The sequence below is a fragment of the Cottoperca gobio genome, chromosome 13, assembly GCF_900634415.1.
Source record: "Cottoperca gobio chromosome 13, fCotGob3.1, whole genome shotgun sequence".
NCBI classification, from domain to species: Eukaryota; Metazoa; Chordata; class Actinopteri; order Perciformes; family Bovichtidae; genus Cottoperca; species Cottoperca gobio.
This window is the reverse complement of record NC_041367.1, coordinates 18371551-18390945: the sequence shown is the minus strand read 5'-3', so window position 1 is coordinate 18390945 and position 19395 is coordinate 18371551.

Below are 19395 nucleotides of genomic sequence, written 5' to 3'. Positions count from 1 at the left end.
TGGTCTAAAGGCTGTTACCATATCGAAAGGCCACCCATGTGGCGAGAACAAGCCACAGAACCATAGCTGCAAAAAAACACAGAGGTAAGGACAAAAAATAGCTTCAGGCTACAACGTTGGAACAAACAACAAGAGGTTACACAAATCCAAAATGTGCACATGTGTGAGTGCTTATGTGACCTATATCGAATGAGCAATTTATTTGCATATCTTTCTCATAATTAGTTGAAACAGGATCTCACTTCAAAAGGTGAAGAATGCCAACACCGATTGTCACAACTGGAAAAATAAATGTTACTCAGACACACTGTTGATGCACTTTACAAAACTAAGTGTTGTTATGACATGAAAACAACCAGGCCCAGCCGCTCAGCCCATTTAATCAAACTCCGAACCCTCAGAGGCTTAATAAATGTCCCTGCCAACTTTCATAAATAGGGGATCAATTATAATTGATTTCACCGTCGGATACATTTATAAAAGTGACATCCATTTATTCACGCGCTTACCAGTTTTACCATCAGCCCCTGCTTGAAGTCGCTCAGAGAATGAGCCTCATATTTTATTCAAAGTATCACTTTGAGATTTTTTTTGTTACACTGAAATAATTGCTACACCGCTATGGCTGATTCAAAGAGAGCAACACTTAATTTCTCCCACTGGTCAGCCGATGAGACGTCTCTATAATATGTTAACTGCACGATATGTACTATTGAGTGTGCAAGCGGCTGACAAGAAATGGAATTTCTCTTAAAAGAAGAATGAATTAGTCCTGGGGTGTTACATCCTGTCAGCAGATGAAGCATGCCACTCAGCAGAGCAGGAAGTCGTCGGAGATGATCTCATCGCACCAATGACGTCGCCAACATCCAAGGACCAGCCATTTTTTAACACAAAACACCTTGCAAATGTAACTTGCATAATAAAACACAGAACATAAATATACACTTTGCAACTGACAAACCACATATATGCATATAGTGTACATGTCACAAAGTGAAGCCAGGAAGCTAGTGTTTTGCATGTTTTACAGTGTAAATGTTCTTTGGAGCGTGGTGTTGTTTTTCCTCTGGTTATTTACTTTATGCTTTGCCTGGCAGGCAATTAAGACACTCTGTAAAATACACCTGAGGCGTTTCAGATAATCAAGAGAGATGCGTGGGATTGGACAGAGCTGCTCAGGGCTGTGATGGGGATAGGGGGGGTCAGATGAGAGCTGGGACCTGGTGGTGCAGGTCAGGTGTGGAGAACAGCACGGACAGCGTTCAGGAAGGCACACCACATCCAGAGGTGAAACTGCAAACTGTCGGACAGAGCGCACCGAATAAAGACAGCGGGAAGGACCGACACTGCTGCCTTCTCGACCAGGAAGAGTGTGCTGATAACTGAGTCACACAGAAACCCTCCTTTCCCCGCCTGCTACCAGCAGCAGTGTAAAGACTCTGTCTGATCTTTCTGTTTTGAATCGATCTTTAAGGACTGATTGTTTAAAATGTGGCCTTTTTGACACATGCAATTTTGCTGCTACGGATTTAAAGACGTATACGTTTTAAAACAGAACTCTGCTGTGTGTATCAAGACTGGGGTATTAAAAGAACCTAAGGGTCTACTTTGTGACATACATGCGTGTACATGTCAAATGCTATGTTATTATAATACGACAACAAATCACTTGCACATCAGTTCAAATAAAAATAAATATAAATATAAATAAATAAAGGTAAAATAACTAAGCTGTTTGTTTTCTTACTCAAAGTCCAGTCCATTGCATCGAGTCAACAATTGTGCATTTACTGTATTTGTATGCTTGTGTGCATAGTTGCATATGTGAGTGGCATAAGACCCAATTAAACTTCAAACACGCATGGAGTCAAACATGAATTAATGAATACCAGCCAATAAAAAAAAAAATTTGTACAATGTTTGTCTAGATTATGAAGCTACTTAAAGCTGCACCATGACTCGTGGTATTTTCCCCCTCTGACAGTGAGACAAAAGTGGATGTTAATTCAGCCCCAAATCATCCCCGCCAACATTAGATAGTCTGATGGGTAAAAAACGTAAAGTTAAGCCCCAGTGACGTATTTCCCAAGATAAATGGTGTCCTATAGCCCCTGGGCACACTACTTGACAAACTGTGGAGTGACATCACTCTGCTCAGCTGTCAGTCAGAACAAACCTGACATCAGATCATCGGAGGTGACACACACAGCTCTCTTAACTGCTTTCCCTGAAAAAGAAGCAACTAAATTAGACTATAGTGAAATAATACCGTTCCTTGCTTTATTGTTTTGTTGTGTATATGGGCACGACTTTTATGCTTCTGTTCTGTGACCCTGTAGGAGTGGATGTGCTTATGCAGGTGTGTGACTGTATGGGATTGAATTCTCGGTTCTATGGCGGTTGAAGTAGATTCAAGCACCTTTACCCAACCAAAGGAAGACCGAGAGATAGATGAATGTTCAATGTTGGAAATTGATTTTGAATCAGGTCTGCTGCACAAGCATTGACTTCCATTATAGATACCACCAACATGACGAGAAGTTAATAAAAGTGTCAGCTTGAAATTAAAAAAACATCAAGCTACCCATTTTCCCATTATATCCATTTCACGTTATGTTTCACATTTGTCATCAGATTTATTTCTGCAAAATCTCCAGTAGAAATAACCATCTGCTCCCACATTTTCACCTTCTATAAACTTTGATATACAACATAAGACTGCTTGTTAAATAAACTGCGTTTCCATGAAGCAACTTCAAATCGGCACTGTACAGATAAGCATTCATTGCCATAGATGGAAAACTTTCTCATCGAAAAGTAGAGCAGAAACTGATGCTTTACTGATTTTCAGCTTTTTCTTTTCTCCTTTTTTTTCTCCAGCTTGACAGTGTACTTTTCTCCTCTCTGCACATGGCAAGTTGTATTTTCTATTTCTCCACTTCCCTAAACAGAGTACACGAGACAACTGTGAAACAGATGGTTATTGCTCCCAGAGATTCTCTGACCTTTGAAAAGTAGACTTGTAAGTGGAAGGACTTTGATTTGAATTCAGAACCAGACTGCAAAAGTTAAATTGTGTCCCATTTCTCCATGAGGTGCTTCAAAGAAACACAATGGCAGCTCACAGGTTTGAATGTGTTTTACATTTACTGCTGCAACTAACCACTATTTATAATTAAATTATTTGTTTCGAAAATAGAAAAATATTCATTCAAGTTTTTCAAAGTCGAGGGTCATATGTTGAAATGTCTTTGTTTTCAATCAGTCAAAAAACAAACAAATATTCAATTTACAATATTTAATAGATTGAAGCAGGAAATCTTGATAGTTACGAGGATGTAAGGAGCAGTTTGTTTGATATTTCTGCTTGAAAATGGCATAAATGATGAACTAATCGTTGCAGCTCTGTGTGCATCTAATTATAACAGAGTAAAATCACCCTTGTTAATGAATGTGATTCAATGAGATAGACAATCTGTCATCTTAATGACAAAATAGTTTATCAGGGTTTTCCAAAATGACTCATGAGTATTTTGTTGATCTGACACCCCAATCAGTAAACAAAGACACAACAAATTACTTGTTGGGAAAAAAGATTGTGGTCATGGCAAAACAAATTATAGCTAGGAAACCAGAAACACTTGGTTAAGATTAGGGAAAGATGGTCATGAAGAAGAAACCACCATTGAGTGTTGTGGACATGGCAATGGTGTCTTGCCTTTTAGTGGGAATTTTGGGTAAGATCTTTCAGACTGGTGTAGGAATGCAGCTTTACTTCCTGCTTTGCTACTGAGGTAAATGTATGTTGGTTGAACCTGCTTGAACAAATGACCAAAGATGTCTCCTCTCAGCCCAGAATCCCAAGGTATAAAGTCCATATTGGCATATTCCACAATTCACATTACGACCAATCCGAGTAGAGTGGCCTCAATGTAACAAAGTGGAAAGTAAGGGTGTGCATGTTGAAGTTGTATATGTACACATGCAGCATGTCTGACTTTCTTGCAAGAGACTGGAACTTGTTACTTTCACAGTGAGGCAATTAATGTATTTGTAGCAAACACAATCTTTCCCCAACCTTAATCATACCATTTGCCATGCAGTTGTTGAAATAATAATTGGAAAAACATTGGCATTGAACATAATCCAGTGATTTGCAGAATTGTCTAATATCAATGTTTCTTATCTGCTGATAAAGTTGTGTTTCTCCATGGGAAAATCACCATGACGTAAGGATCAGTCATTTTGGGCAACCAAGCGGCAACATCGGGTCTGACATGTGAAGTCGATGCAGAAGGGCCAAAAACCTGCATTCTTTCAATAGTGGGCTATTACTGGTTGCAAAACAAAAGTCAGAAAAATCAGATTGTACAGAAGTCTATGAGAAAATGACCCGACTTCTCATTTGATTTAATGTCTCAGGTTTAAAAAATGAGTGTTTGGTCTCAGTCGCTAGTTTCATGTCCTCTTCAATACAGCATGATGTTCATTTTGTGAATTATGGTCCCATTTAGAGTAAAATAGATAATAAAGCAGCATAGGCTTTGAGGCGTGGCTACCTTGTGATTGACAATTCACTACCACAGTGTTTTCCGGTTTGCGTAGTCTCCATTAGAACTTTAACCCTAGGGAAGGATAGTCTCAAACAGAACAAGTGACTTGCTGAAAATGGACTACATTACTGGATCTCTATTGTGATGTGTATAAATGAGTGTTGCTGACGTAACCGTTTAACTGAAAACACCAGCAGCCGCTTCATCACATAGGTCTGGCCTGCGTCATTTATGAACCTCTCACTCCTGTAAGGTTAATGGAGTGGGAAGTTGCATCGCTCTGATTAATTAGAGCTGGACGGAGGTCATTGCCTCTAACCTTTAGCTGAAACTAGCTCATAGCAAACAATTGTATTTACATGGGAGCTGTGAGTGGGCAGACAGCTCCAGAAAGACCTGAGCTACATGAAAACACTGGTGCCTCCACATATAAATGTGGTGAGTCACCAAAGAAAGACCAGCAAATTTCTCCTTAATGTCTTTCCTTGTTTCTATTAATACCTTGTTGACCTATAGTAATGGAAACTGCCTTGGAGCTCAACATTTTCCTAACAAAATCTAAGACCTTCCTCTGAGTGATATTAAGCCTTTGAAATAGTTGAATGCTAAAAGGAAATAAAGTAATAATCAAATGCGACTTTGGCCAGACGGCGATGAAATGAAGTCTTGATGTTGTTATATTGCTGAAGGCACAAGAGAAGCATGTTTTATTCAGACTCCACGCATGAACCTCACAGACTAAATCTCTTGAAGTGTCCAGCAGCAAGCCTGGAAATCTCTGTCTTTGGGCTCCATCCTTTGGTCAATTTGCATAACTGCAACAACAGATATGCTTGTTGAGAATTTGTATGTTATCAAGAAGCTTAGGTGGTGAATAGTTGTGAATAAAATCTGTTTCACAGTTGCTACCTTTTCCTGTATTTTGTATTTGTGAGTGAACAAGATATATTTGTAATGAGATGTTTCTTCAAAAACAAATATCAGACACAGCCCTTCAGACAATCCAGCCTGACACATTACCAACCATTTTTGCACCCGGTGAAGTGGCTGACAAGAAGTAATCTACAAATCATACAATATTGCAGCCAATTAGGTCTTACACATCACTCCAAGGGAATTTTCATTTTCCAAATGAGTTATCCCGCCTGCACAAATGATGTAGCCGCATGACATCAAGTGTTAAATAAGCTTTGGACCAAGGCTATCCATTCTACTTTGTGGCTGCACTGTAATGTCTACTCCACCATAAAAATCGTATTTTCTATCCAATGCAGGTAAACGATCCCTAGGGATATTCATGTGCTCATTTAACTTTCTAATAGAGGACTTTAAAGACATGCAGATGGATTCTCACAAAGACCAGATAGGCTTTTTCAAGTGCATCCTGGCATGAGAACAGTTGACTAAAAAATGCATGAGAAATGTGATGGTAGGTGGATGCGTGCTTTCCAGGAAAAATACAAATACAGCATTTTATATTACTTTTATATAACTGCCGGTTGAGATATGAAGTATGAATATGAATAGTTATCTGATAATTATTTGATGCAGACATAATTATGAGTATTTGCACTGTTGCTTAATCCATGCTAAAAACCCATGGACTGATTGAAAGACTCAATTGCGCTATAGCTGTTTGAACTGACACTATTTATTTCAGTGTGCCTCGAGTTCTGCACCAGCAGATGTTACTCTTTCTACCAATGATACCCTGAATACTATCCAACACGTCAGCTAATCCTTGGAGCACAGTGGGAGACTCAGACAGAACTGTCAGATGAGCAGACGAACAACATTGATTGAATTGCTGTATGTGTGTGCACTGTCAATTCGGTGGGAAAAAGGATAATACCTGCATTATACAGGCATTTATAAATTCCATAGCAACATTTAATTTGCCTCTTAAATAGGATGCGGCAGGTATTTTCACCTAATACAAAAAACACACGATATACAACAGATAATCCGTCATAAAAATATATTGAGAATAGTACCGCAGAAAAATTGTGATAAAGCATCCTTGTTGCCAAATTTAGAGATTGGAAGTGAATTTGTGCAATTTTTGTTCATTTGTCATTTCTTTCATTATTTTTCATGGAGCAAATTGTAATGAGATTCCTCTTTGAGACACTGTCTCTAACTATGATATACTGTATAATCCCCTGCAGGTTCAACATGCAGGTGCATCATTTGGGATTGATGTTAACAATTTATACAGGGTAAGTGTTGCCAAAGACTGAGCTCAACATATTCCTCTGTGTTGCTCAGAGGAAGCTAAAGCCAAGCGCTCTGTCATCCTCACTGATTTGAGCAGGGCAGTGACTTTTGGTTAAAAGAAAAAAGGTGACATATCTCTGGTTGACAGTGAATGCATTTAGAGAATGTTCTTCAGTTAGCTTTGAGCTACTTTGGCTTCATCGGGAAGCATTGCAGCCCCTTTGTCATGCAGTAGATTAATGCATGCAGGTGCTGCATTATTGCACCAAAAGGGAAGTTTTTACACAATGTTGTTGGCAATAAGTTGTTTGGTCACATCATGAATTATGACTCAGCCAAGCTGTTTCCTAAGGAACAGCTGTTGCTTTAGACTTGTTTGCTTCTGTGTAAAATTCAATACTAGATATGTTTTTCACTTAAATTGCAGATTTTGAATTAGAGATTTTAAATTGCCCATACAGTATGATAATGCAGGTGGGTGTGTACCAAGCTGCTGAGTGAATGCTAGTATTGTATTTTTTATATTCTATATTTATGTTCTTGACCCTTGCTGTACTTTGCCTGTATTTTTATTTTCCATCTATACATTTATTTGAGAGAGACTCATATATACAACATATGTTTATACCAGTAATATCTAATTTGACTTAATTCTCCATCAAAACATTTGTCCATCATTGTCTGTGTTTGTCACTCAATTACAGTAATTTGTGTACTGTAATTGTAACCCCACACACACACAGACACAGACACACACACACACACACACACACACACACACACACACACACACGCACACACACACACACACACACACACACACACACACACACACACACACACACACACACATAACTGAACCCTGAATCACATTTGATTCAACACATGCACAACATTCCCAGCAGGCCTGAAATGTACATCAGCCTGGGGAAATCTGTAGGATTGGCTCACCTCACTAGTTTGAGTTTTGTTCCAAAGTTTGCACGTGTTGTTTTCTATCAGCCGGTGAGAGGGAGCACAACACCTTTAACAAAGCAGCCTGCTCCACTTAAATCCCTCTGTCTTTACCCAAGTAAACAATAAATCATCCACGGCTCGTTATGACAGTTCCGGCTACGCTCCACCACATTACTTTGGGAAAACATTACAGTTACATGTCCAGATATCCCAAATCCTAAAATTGCTATTCGGTTTTATTTGTTTCTCCTCGGTGCCTTGGTTGACGCAATCATGGTTTTATGGTTGGTTGGTTGGAAGAGTAAGTGAGTGAGTGATCGAGTTTGTGTAAATGTTCATGGTGAAGCCAATTTATATATTTGTTGAGGCAGAGCGGCTCAATAAAAGACACAAATCATTTGTTTGTTCTTTTATGTTGTAGGTGTTGTTCTACACATCCTTATATTGTCATTACATTTCAGTGTGTATGTAGAACAAATGTTCTTTGACCATTCTAGAGGTAGATTTGACTTGGTTTTGATTGTTGAAAAGTGAGTGGCCTATATAACCATGAAGGCAGGCAAACTGCACATGTGCTGAAGACGAACAGAATCAAAGAGTTGCCTTGTATAAAAACTTGTACTATACACTGTATATGTGCACTCTTTCCCACTTTGTACACAACTATTTCCCCCGGGATAAATGAAGTTTTATCTCATCTTGAAATGCATGAGTGCCAAATGTCATGCAATTCAGCCTGAGGGAGGCAGTGTGGTGACAGTTAAAAAAAACAAAAGTATTCTATCCCATAATATGTTGACACAAATCTGGCTACCTAATTCAGGTTATTCATTTTTACTAATATTTACTTTTTGACAAATTTGCAGCAAACGTATCAATGTATCAATGCATCTCACCATTTTCAACAACTTTTCAACCACACACTAAATGCATAACAGTGAGACAATTAATTTGACACTTAACGCCTATTAAATAATATAAATACAACTTATTCTTTTAACCATTTCATAACTTTTTTTTAACAAAATCTAAAAAAGATATATGTGAGAGTTCTCTCATCATAGTGTCACACTGACTGTAGAGAGATACATCAGGCTACTGCCCACCATTCATAGCATAGCCTTTTTGGGCTAGAAACAAAATATTAATCCTGCTCTGCGATAACCAATCACACCTGGACTCATGGAAAATATATTATTTTCCTTCTGAATTTAAACTACAATCATATGCAGTGCCTGAAATAATCCGTTTTGAATTGAGGAACCAAATGGCAACAGCAATACAAGCTAGTAGTAAACTGCACTGAGATTTATGATGCTGGATCCCACCATATGTAACAATGTTAAGAGACATCAGTGGCGCCTGACAGCCTTGCCGCAGTCAGCCTGGCTGAACCATAAGCCAAACCATGCATTTCTACATTCCCTCACAGGGGGTGCCATAAAACTACTTTACAAATGACACACAAAATACATAATACAGTACATACTGTGGCCTAGGTTTTGGGGCAAAACTGGAGGAAGTGGACATGGCCTACTACAGCACACAAACTCATTTCCCAGTGCACTGCTTTTATATTGCTATTCAGTGTTTTGTACAATCTACAGATACAATATATGACTCATTTTCTATTTGAGAGCATGACTCCTTGATTTTGTAATGCTTTCCCCCCAAACCATGCCCTCGCACTCACATAGCTCACTTATAAAGCGTCCTAGATGGGCGGTTACTCTTTAACCAGGTCCCTTCTGCCTCCAAGGTTTACTATATGTAGTTCCCTGGCTTTTTTTTTTCAAACCACTTTTTTTTATCAATGCCCACACTTTTTCTTTTGCTCTAATAGCTACATCAGCCAATGTAGGTATTATATTATTCTAAGATTGAACAGTGTTGTCGGTCAGTGGAGAAAATTACAGTTAGCATGTGTGTGTGTGTGTATGTTTATACATATATATATATGTGTATGTGTATATATATATATATATATATATAGCTGTGGCTCTCTGTCAGCCTGGCTACAGTGCTGAAAAGAAACCTGGGGTTGTTCTTATGTTTCTTCTATTAATGAAGAGTAATAAGCTGCTCTAGCATTACGGAAAGCCTTCTTATATATTTTAAGATTATCTAGCCAGACTAAACACAATTATTTTAGGTGAAACACCACTTCCTTTCAAGTTTCTCAACTTTTTTTTTAGTTTGGGGTTTAACATTACATTACAGTTCATTCAGCTGACGCTTTTGTTTAAAGCAACTTACAATAAGTGCAAACAATCATGAGGATACAATTCCAAACAGCAAGAATCTTGCTTTAGCTTCAAACAGGTTAAATAATTTTAAGTGCAGTGCAATAGCTTCAAATAAGCCAAACCAATTGAAGTGCTACATACAGAAATAAGTTTGTTTTTTATTTACCAAGGGGCTGCCGAAACAGATGGATTTTCAGTCTGTGACGGAAGGTGTGAAGAATTTCTGCTCACCTGATTTCAATCTGCATCTCGTTCCAGCATTTTGGAGCCAGGATGGCAAACAGGCGGGTTTTATTTGAGGGTTAAGCCATGAAACTTGCTTTCTCTGTTTTATTATCTTCTTTTTTAGAGGAGCGACAGAGTCATGTGACATTCGCAGTGAGCCTGCAGCACTATCGACAAGATGATTATTTGGGAGGGACTAAAGTTAGCATTGGAGTCCTCCATTATATTGATATTGAGACATGGTATTGAAAGAAGTGCCAATGGAATCACTTCCTTAAATTTAAACAGTGAGTTGGTTCATGTACATTCTGACTGAACCCAATTGAATCAAATAATGAGATAAACAGTATTAAGGCTGTAAATATTGACGTCCGCATGAATATTAAAGTCACCTACAGTACTTACTTTATCTGTTTTAAGGAATAAACCGGATAAGAATTCTGTGAATTCAGATATAAATTCAGAATACGGACCAGCTTTATTGTTTTCCATGTTGGGTTTGAGAGCGTAACAACAAGGCTTTCAAAAGAGTTATAGTTTAGTTCAGGTTTAGGATTGATTAATTGGCTTGAGTAGAATATGGCTGCAACTCCACCTCCTCGGCTTGTGCCTCGAGGAATGTGAGTATTAATATGACCAGGAGGAGTGGATTCATTTAGACTGACATATTCTTCATGTCTCAGCCAGGTTTCAGTGAGACAAAATAAATTCATCTTATTATCTGATAATAAATACTTTACTAGTCCAGTTTGAGATGACAAAGATCTGATGTTTAAGAGTCCGAATCGTGTAAGACATATCTAAACTTTGTAATGTTACTAGATATGAGATTCACTCCTTCCAAAGTAGGATAAATGCCGACTCTCCCAATCAGTCCAGGAGTTCCCCAGAAAGTCTGCCAATTATCTATGAAGCTCACATCATTATCTGGACAACACCATGACAGCCAGTGTTGGAATGATGACATGCGGTTTAACATGTCATCCCTGGTTAGGTTTAGCAGGGGACCAGAGAAAACTAGTCTGACATTGTCTTTGCATATGTACACACAACTCCACATTCATTTTAATGCACTCCGATTTACTCATACGGATGTCATTACCGCCCGCTGACGTCTTACTGTATTTACGTTTAGCATGAGTCTGTACGGAGCTTGCTAACAGCTGCAGTAGCTCCACTAACTTTCCATGGTGCCGAGCCGCGCTTCAAGCCCTCTTTTGGTGGTTAACGACCACAGCAGCAATAGTCTGCAGGAATACCACTGACAATCAATAACATTATACACCACGGCACCCAGTCCTCACTCACTATAAGAAAAACATGACGGAGCGTAACAGAGCTAATGTTATCTGTGCATTAATCCACTGACACTGAAAATACAGCACTTTTCAGCATGAGTATGTTCAGTTAAAGCTACAACGAGGGAGATAGCTTAATGCATGTAAACAATGGATGTATTAAGGAGAAGAGGCAGACCGCGGTGATTACCATCACGGTTTTAGCTAGCATCAGAAAGCTAATATCTCTCTGTGTTCAGCTGTCAACGAGCAGGAGCTGACGTTGTTGATGCAGTGTAGCTATTTAACAAAAATAAAAAGTAGGGGCGCTGATATATATATATATTAACTGTCAATTTATTCCAAAAGTCGTAAAAAAAAAAAAAAAGCCAGGGAACTACATAGGCTAGGCTATAGTAGTCTGGCTAGATAATCTTAAAACGTATTAGAAGGCTCTCCATAATGCCAGAGCAGTTTATGACTCATTCATAGAGGAAAGTAAGAATAACCCCAGGCTTCTTTTCAGCACTTAGCCAAGCTGACAGAGCCACGGCTACATGCTAACTGTAACTTTCTCCACTGACCGACAACACTGTTCGATATCCTTTAGCATAATATAACAGCTACATTAACGGGAGACCGATGTAGCTATTAGGCCTATAGCAAAAGAAACAGTACGGGCGTTGATACATGTAGGCTATATTTAGTGTCATTTTATTCCAAAAGTTGTTCCAAAAAGCCAGGGAACTACATATAGTAAAGCTTTGGAGGCGGAAGGGGATGAATGAACCTGTATAAAGAGTAACCGCCCATCTGAGATGCTCTAAAAGTAAAGCAAACAAACCCACAACAAGGATCATTTAATTGCACCTTTTTGACAGGGATATTACACGAAAAATCCAAGAGCAAAGGAGAAATCCGAGAGCAGACTTTTCACGTGCGCACAGAAGCAGCCTGAGTGCGAGGTGAAGGGCTGAAGCTGGAGCGCAGGAAATCTGTGCAAGCAACAATATATCTGAGTGCAAGCATGCAGTTTGAGCAGAAGCAGAACCAGTCTAAGCGAAAGCAGGGACTTTTTGAGTGCGAGGGCATTGTTTTTGGGGAAAGCGTTACAAAATCTGAACGTGACATGAAGAAGGCATCCTTTCAAATTGAAAAACACGCTCTTAAGAGATAAAGATAGTAAAAAGGCTCCATATATTAGCTGTACATAAAACCATCAGGATGAACGTCGGCTAACATACCCCCCCCCCACCATCTATGAAAAGAGACAGGAAGTAGTCATTGTACTGCAGCACAGAGGGTGTTACTAAAGATTTCCCACAAAAGGAACACATCATTTATTTGCTTTACCTCTGGCACCTCTCCGGTTATTCCCCATATCTCCACAGAGCGGATTACTTTGTCTTAATCCAGCTCAGAGTGCCCCCGCATAGCACGCGGTAGTCCTTCGTCATCAGGCCAGGTATCGACACATGGGCCACTGTTTACCTCCATAGGGCAGGCGGATTAGGAGTGCAAGCTTTGATGTCAGATTCACAGACAGAAGTGGAGCAAAGCTAAAGCCTCTCAGGGTTATTATGGTATCGAAGTCCATTTCTTTAGCAGACGTTGTGAAGCAATGTGAGAGCTAGGAAAGTAGCAAAGAAAATAAAAAATATGGATCATTTCATCATTTTATTTATTTAGATTGTGTTGCTCATTTGTACTGTAGCAATAAGAAATTATCTTTGGTGTGTTTATAAAAGTCAATCAGGAGATTTATGCGTCTAAATAAATGTCCATTGTGTCTGCTAATGAGTAATAATGTTGTCTCATTCCCTATAAGCACTTGAGAAAATGTTGCTTCATTATTTATACTCTGCTGCAGTCAGATTTAATCTATCTATTGTCTTTGTAATTGCTTAGAGGAACTAAGGATGTGTTCATTGCTATATGTTGGTATTAGGTTTTACAGCAGGACTACCACTGAGGGTCAGTGTTTCTTGATTATCTTTTAATTTCCCTCTTGGCCTACGGCAAAAGCAACTCCACTCTCCCAGCTCTCGGTTTCGGAGTCAGTAAACACTGCCAATGTGTTTCCCTATTGACATAATCACGTTGAGTGGTGCTGATGCAGTGACATTTGCAGTAATAGGAGACTGATAATCCTCACACAATTGCCTCTCCACTTTTGCACTATAGGGGAGGCCATGGGGGAGACACTGTGCTTCGGCAGAAAATCTGCTGCTTACGAGTGACCGTGAACATGATAGCCTAGCCCTCACTCTTTAACTCTTATTACCCCGTGGAAAATGGTAGTCCAGCAGGATCAAACTGCGTGTGCTGACTTGGTGAATGAGGAACTGGAGATCCAGCAGAAATAAAAGCAGCAAGAGCTCTCTCAAGTGGTAAAAAAGAAAACCTCTCTCAGGCCAGCAAGCAAGAAGCTCTTTTTTAATCCTCTTGGACTTTTATCATGTAGGCAAATAACTATACTGTCAAAGGTTTTTATTGCCTTTTTAAAACCTTGAATTCATTTGTCCAGATCTTCTCACAGCTAAATGAAGTCTTTGTTTTAGTGTAGAATATAGAATTGCAGCAGTACAGCAGTAGACATTTAAATTAGATACTTGAAACCAGCAGCAACAAACAGATGTTGTGAATGATTATAATATTCTCGCAAGATGAGTGTCTTTGGTGTCAAATTCACATATCCTGTTGTATATATATATACGCTGTGCAGTTCTCTATTTTTATAGGATGTAAATGGAATATCTTTGAGTTTTAGACAGTAATTTGAAGACGTCACCTCAGCTCTAGCAACTCTAGGGAGCCTCTTTTACTATAAAAAAACAAAGAAAAAAACAATTGAATTATTGATGATGAAAGAAATGTGTCTGACAGACGCTGAAGCTGTAATAGCTATCATACAGTAAGCTTAAGCTGAGCAACTTTGCAAGAAAGTTGATTGATAAAAAGAATACAATTTAATTTACGTCAATTTGCTGCATTGGGACATATATTAGAGAATGAACAAAAATGACCGTAGGGCTGCACATCAAAAGCGTTTTCCTTGCTTCAAGAATGTTTAAAGCCTTATTATGAATACATACTGTATTCTACCTCTTTTTCAAAAACTAGGCAATGTCAATATATGTCATCACATCTGTATGTCTTACTTACTTTTGGGTACATTTGGCACTGTTTGCATTTAAAAGGCAACTGACCACATAGAATAGACATAGATTTTTACGAAACAATAAAAAACTACTGATATCCATGAATCAGTCACATCTCTACTGTCGGCATTAAAAAGAATGAATGCACAATGAATAATGCATTTTATCTGTAGCGTATACCCTACGGGTAAAAAAAAGCACATTTTCTACTCTGTTTGCATTATAACATTTCGAACAAAGATACTAAGCCTATAACTTAAACATAATAAGAGAACTGAAACTAATTGCACAAAAAAATGACATTTTCAAAAGTACAAACTAACGATAAATCTAAATCTTTGACAACTGTAGACCATTTCTGAAGAAACTTTGTGTTCCGCCTACTATCCTTCAACATCAGATCTGTCTCGTCCTTTTAAAGGTCCCAAAAGCCCATACCTCCATGAGCTCTCTCTTGTTTCAGATCACTGCTGGCAGTAATTGGAAACAACTGAAAAAAGCTTTGAGCTGGAACCATTTTCATCTCTGTGACTCACTTACACACTTTGCTGGAGATACTTGCAGTTACTTCCTAAGCCAATGAGAACATCTGACAAGCCGCAGTGTTTCTACACTCAATTGCACTGTTTTGATCAATCTCATCTGTGGCCTTATTTACTTTGGCTGCTCTCTCTGTCTGTCGTTTGTTGCAAGCAACAATTCCTCTTTTAGTAACCGTTATTTTCTGCTTTCATACCTGTGTCTGTTGTTGTTGAGATCCCTCAAGAACTGATGTGCTTCATGTCACCACCATAACTTCACTTCTCTGTTGTGTGCACTGATTTACTCCTGATTCGGAGGTGCTTTTCCTGTCCTCTCTCTTTCTCAATATTTAATACATTTTTGAGCCATTTGTCAGATTATGATTGTAAATCCTAATTTGTTTCTAAATACCATTCTGCATTTCAAATCAAAGCATGCCTGGATTACTGTTAACACAAGATGGTTGACTAGGGTGAGCATAGCAAAGTGTCCCCCAAAGACCAAAGAAAACATGTACCACAATACCACATACTGTGACTTTACATGCACCTGACATGTACGGCATAGCTTTATTGATCTTCAATCAAAGCAATGTCTCTCTGAGAGCCCTCATCACAGTAGGATATGTGAGCAGTTTAACCAAAGAGGGATTTGTCCTCCTCAGAGTGTTTCATTAGAATCATTCTTTAACCCGAAGAGATGAAGCTATCTAGTATTTCAGCATATCTTTATCCAACCCTTTCCTCTAAAAATGGTGTTTCTACACTACTAAATACTTGTGTTCAATATATTCACTGTATCATAAAAATATACTTTCCCATGAAGATGCGCATGATTTATTTACTAGTTAAGATTGATGTCTTTTGTACCATAGATTTGTATATAATTTGTACATAATTGAATTCAAATGTCACTGTATATACAGACAGGAGACACCATCATGTAATGATAGGATATGGTAACACTATCAGCCTAAGCAAGGCCTAAATGCAAAATGGCTGCAGAGGAACCTGTAGTGGCAACCCTATCCTATGCAGGAGGAAATAAGTAGCCCACCACTATTACAACCATAAACTGTATATAAGAAGTGGGCGCGACTTCAACCATTGGTTTGTGGACTACTGTTTTGAAGCATCTAGTTTGGCGTTTTGGTTGTCACCATCTTTGTTTTTTAGCAACCAGAAGTGAGACAAGAGGGTGGAGCTAAATATAACTGAATGCTACAAAAGACATTTTTAGGCAACCAAAATGTTACAATTACCTTTCATGAACTGAAAACACACCGTGAAAGGGTTGAAAACACGGTGAGCACAAAAACAAAAGATAAATTAGTATTGTAAACTTCAGTAAATGTACCCGTAGATACCACCACTGGTCTGCCCTGTAAAAATAAATAGCTACTATGTCTAAAATATATCTAGGCCTACTAGCATTGTCAAGCTAACACTAATGTTAGCTTTGTTGCTTATAGCAGTGCCTGATGATGTAACTACTACATACCTGTCAACATTGGAATTTCAAAATAAGGGAGATTTTTTGCCGGACCCCGCCCATATTGTAACAGCTCTCAGCCACCAATGTAAATGTAAACACATAAGGGACGGGTATACATTCAGGAAATACATGTTTATTGTATTATATGTATTACTTGTACAGACATTGATGAGTTATTATCATCAATTTATTTGATGATTGATGAGTTGTGTGGCTTTTGTTTCCCCCGACGAGGACTTCCTTGCGATGTCAGAGTCGGGAAACATGTCGCGACACTGCGACTGAAATCAACGCAGAAGCTGAAGGCTACATTATTTTTAACGCAAAGCATTGACATCTTTCCCTCAGCTCTGGTCACTTGGTCTGCCTCCGACACAATTCTTGTCACACATGAAGTCATTGACAGTGGATGTTTTTGTGCCTCTTGGCGTACTTGTGCTTGGACGATTGTTCATACTGGAGAACATTGCTTATTCCGCCGTGTGCGATGCTAACATCTGAATGGCACACTTTACAAAAAGCACGAGTTTGCCCGACTCTGCTTTTAATAAATAAGGGAAGGTCTCCTCTCATTTGGCTAGTTACTTGCATAAAGTTTTAAATTGTTTGGCAGGTACAACTGCGTCTCCATCTATCTCCCGTTCACTGTGACTCTCATCATCTGTTTTCGTCTTCTTCTTCTGTGTTATTGTTCCTGTTTTCTTCTTCTGTGTGTTTACTGGCGGATAACGTTTTTCAGCTAAATTTAAACATAATACTGCTACCTGCTCTACCGGAGGACACTTTACCACTTTTTTTTAGGCCTATTTGTTTTTTTTGAAAGGTTAAAAATACGGGATAATTACGGGAAAATATTTAAAAGGGACAAAAACGGGATAGAAGTAAAAATACGAGATAATCCCAGGAAAAACAAGAGGGTTGACAGGTATGAACTACCATCTTGGCTGCTGATGACAGTGGCTACACACAGACTGAATATCAGGCACATCCCAAATGACCTAGCCTTGATGCAGGACTATACTGTCACACACTGTCAGTGTGACCACTCAGAAAATAGCTATGGTGATGGCATCAATAGGCTATCGTACACTCCCATTTTGTGGCATAAATGGCTCTGTCTCTGGGAGCAACATTGTGGATTTTACAATTAAAGTAAGTAAACTAAGTACATAAATGTTACAAAGATATTTTTGTGCCAAGTGTTCATTATATTGTTGATGCAATGGTTTGACTTACATAACTTAAAGTAGCATTTTATAATTTGATGCTTTGCATTCATGCTAATTTAAAACCCACATGCTAAAACAGTTAGCTATGTAGTGGCTGCTTGGAGTAGGGAGAGCTGTAACAGCTCATTAAAAAGTTAGTTCTAGACCGACAAAACCTGCACCCCAGGGAGAGCCATCTACATTTGCCACAACTGTGACAGGGATTAAACCCTTAGGCCTGTGTGACACATTCACATTTAAGAATCCAGTACACACACACACACACACACACACACACACACACACACACACACACACACACACACACTGTATATATATATATATATATATATATATATATATATATATATATATATATTATAATATAAATGAGGTTATAAATAGCTTTTTTATTATTTATTTATTTGTAAAAACAAAAAGTCTTATAAAATATGAAATCTCAAAATGTAAATAAAAACAAGCTAAAATAGAATATGACAGATGTATAAAATATAAAAATAAAATGTACAGTGCTGTGTAAGATATGAATGATTATTTGATTTAATAAAAGAAAGGTCTCATGTATTAAATGTAAAATCAGCAGCAAAATTACACAAGTTTTTTCAGCTTCATGCAGGAAAATGTCACCGATATCTGATTCAATTATAAGAGTATAAAACTATTATTATATTGTTAATACTGATGCATTCACATACACACTATTATTCTGAATATGACAATATTATGAATGTAATGCGAGTCATGTAAACCTGGATGAATATTAACATAATCATGGAGGAAGTAAACTGCCAAAATGAAAAAATAAATGACTCAATAAATAAATATGCCAATGAATGTACTAAACATAATTTAAGAAATAAATATAGTAATAATAATTTTTTGTATTCATATTTTTCAAATACAGCAATTTTCTTTTTGCTAAAAGTTATAATAAATAAGTTTCTTTCATTTGAGTTAGTGTAGATCTTGTTAAAGCAAATTATCACAGTAGTGGGGTAGGTTGTAACATAAACTCACATAATGTGTGATTGTGTCGTAGACGTCCGAGTTAGTTTTATTTGTAGTCAGTCTCCCCATACTGCTTGTCCAGTTTCTGGATGGCTATCCGAGTGAAGCACTTCATTAAAATGACAGACAGTTGGCGCTATAAATGTTGTTTACTGGACAGACATTTTAAATAGAAACCCACCAGAGAAGACATGAACTTCTCATCTCTATCACTTTTTTTTACCACTGGCAAGTTTTCACCCCTGCTTTGACTTTGCTGTCCATCATCTCGAACCACAGGGAACCACAGCAACAGGCGGATTATAGCAACTACTAAACTACTGCAGTGAAAAATGATTGGCGCCCATGTCCCTTTTCAGGGACAGACTTTTGCCTTTGTAGGGTCCAGGCAAAAAATCAGCCAAAGACTCCATGTTCATGGTGCTCTGTTCTGACACTCCCTCTTCACACACTTCTACCGCTTCAGCCCTTCCTCCGGTCCAAATTAGAGATTTGCACGGTCG